Source organism: Triticum dicoccoides, chromosome 4B (assembly GCF_002162155.2).
Source record: "Triticum dicoccoides isolate Atlit2015 ecotype Zavitan chromosome 4B, WEW_v2.0, whole genome shotgun sequence".
Lineage (NCBI taxonomy): Eukaryota > Viridiplantae > Streptophyta > Magnoliopsida > Poales > Poaceae > Triticum > Triticum dicoccoides.
Genome location: NC_041387.1, coordinates 22,572,627 through 22,575,092, shown reverse-complemented (window position 1 = coordinate 22,575,092; position 2,466 = coordinate 22,572,627). Strand labels below are relative to the sequence as shown.

Here is a 2,466-nt window from a genome sequence, read left to right as displayed (position 1 = left end):
GCCAACAATGATAATCTGCATGTTGTCAATACTACTTGCATTAATCCAGAAAATAGAGTTTTCATGTCGCTCACACATGGAAACAATATCTACTTCACTAACAGAGAAGGTCAGAAGGCTCTTTATAGGACAATTGTGCAAACTGAAGATGAGGGTTTCCAGAAAGTTTATATCCTAAAGGGAATATAGCCATAAGTTGGGAAAAAAATGCAGTTATTTCCAAAACTATAGTAAATAGTTGATCTGATAACATGCAGAAAAATATCTCCATTGAACACAAGGCACATGCAGAAAAAATACATAAGTTGCGCTGGAGTGTATTTGATCACAGAATGAAGACTCTGATCTACTGTGTGCCAAAGAAGGCATTGAATGAATTCTCCAGTGGGTATAGTACCTCGTATACTTTTCTACGGTCATGAAGGAGGTATTGCGGCTCAAGTTCATTCACTACAAATGGTCTGGCAATCAAACAAAAAAAAATGGTGTTAGAGAATACAAGTTAACTGGAAGATATGAACAAACTAACCTCAAGAATATTAAACAGAGAAGGTAACCTCTGTGGCTCTGTCCACTTCAGAGATAAGGTTTTGCCATTTACAACGTGAGGTAGTACTTATTCAAGTTCTATTTTCGTAACTAAGTAGCAAAAATATTGCAGTGATTGCACGAATAAGTGAAAGTCCCACTTTCTCGTTGCTTTCTTTTGATCAACTCACATTCACTGAGCATGGTAATGACTGTTAATCTGCTCTCCTACAGGATCAACAATGTAATTGTTTGTTGTCTGTTTTGAGTTATTGACTGACAGTGTCAAGATATATACAGAAATTTTCAAAAGACTTTAGAAGCCAGAACATTATTGAAGATCAATTAGCAAAACTTTGAACATAAGCCCTTCACTTAAGCATGTATGTGTATATAAACATTAATCAGAACATAAGGTTAAGAACTGAGAAATGAGCAAAATACCAAATAGTTTGAATATGCTCTACTCTTATGTTCCTAGTGCTAGATGTTCAAACCAGCATAAATGTTTGCGAGAACAACATTAAGACAAGATACATTAAGATTAACATGAGACACTAGCCTTCAGACACATTATACCTTGAAACAAAGGTGTTTGATAAAACATGAAGATATGCCTAGACCTACAGAACAAGCGTAGAGAGAATCCAACCATACTTTCGTAAAGCTGCATAAGCCTGAGCTTTCTGAAGGGGAAACCCAGACGAACAGAAGGCAATCAAGCAGTCACATTTTGGCCAACTGAAAATCAAATGGTAGGCAAATGAGATGTTACTCGTAAACATACAGGCACACACGCATTACGTTTTATGGCCTTCAGTCAAAAGGTGTACTGAAGGAATATGGATAGATTCTACTAAAAATGAACAATGATTAAGCTATAAATAACCTGAGTTCTCATTACATACAATTCAATAGGATCCTCAAGAATAACCTTATCTCCAAATATTATGATCTGCAAAATAGTTAAATGAAATGCAGAGTGATAACTGGTCTGAACTCTGAAAGGCTCCAGCAACAGGTACCTTTGCCCATGAACTATAGCCAGAACTTTAAACATGGCAAGAAGACATTAAAATTAATTACGCTACAGTACAATGGTACTGAGATAGCACAAGATGAAATTAAGTAGAAGACCAAAACAACACATATCACCATGGACGGATCAAAGCAATGAATGAATGAATGAAGCATGTGCAGCTACTTGAATTATACTAGTAGTAACAAAGGATAAAACATGACGAACCATTCCTACTAGTACTAGGCCAGGGCCAGCCTTGGAATAAAGTGGATGGTCAATGACGTGGTCCCCCAAAGAAAGCTGAGATACCAATGTATCAAATCAAATGAACTAATATAATGTGGAAGTAGACCAGATCTGACCAAAAGTTGAAATTCGCATTGCATTCTAGGCGTTATTTATTGGCAAGGAATCCTGAGGAACCATATCCAGCCATCAATCCATAGCTTATAGTACGCCCGTACCATGAGTCAACCATTTGGTATAAAAATCATAAGAATGTCGAGCACTGTAGCGCGAATATTCAGTTTTGCCGACGAGGGTGCTTAAAGTAATAGTAGGCCAAAGAAAGTAGCCCACCACACAATAATCTGCAGTGAGTAATTATATCAAAGTGCATATTCGGGGGCCTATTTGCCATAACCCGGAAATTCGGGGACGGGCCGCAAAAGCAACGACCACCACATATGACATGATGGAGACCGCGTGCATATTATATTCAAACAAAAGATGCAGAATAAATTGGTATCCACAGAGATTCACGGATGTCTCGCCATAAGATATTTCGAAAAATCTGAAAAAAGAAATCACATCACATGCGATTCTCCGCCGTCCACTCATCTCCGTGGCTGGCTGGATAGCGAGTAGCTTGCTTCAATCGCGGTACACTCGTTCCCCCTTTTTTCCGCAAACTGATG

At 38.1% G+C, this 2,466-nt stretch overlaps 1 protein-coding gene across 1 annotated transcript in view; it reads right to left on the bottom strand.

Moving 5' to 3' along the window:
- Window positions 1-1,483, bottom strand: part of LOC119294686 (inositol hexakisphosphate and diphosphoinositol-pentakisphosphate kinase VIP2-like) — a 22,367-nt gene extending 20,884 nt beyond the window's left edge. The window contains exons 1-3 of the mRNA XM_037572927.1: window positions 1,437-1,483; window positions 1,186-1,269; window positions 398-461 (exon numbers count right to left, since the gene is read on the bottom strand). The gene's annotated coding sequence lies outside the window, so the exon portion shown is untranslated. The remainder of the gene's footprint in view (window positions 1-397; window positions 462-1,185; window positions 1,270-1,436) is intronic.
- Between the last annotated feature and the right edge of the window lie 983 nt (window positions 1,484-2,466).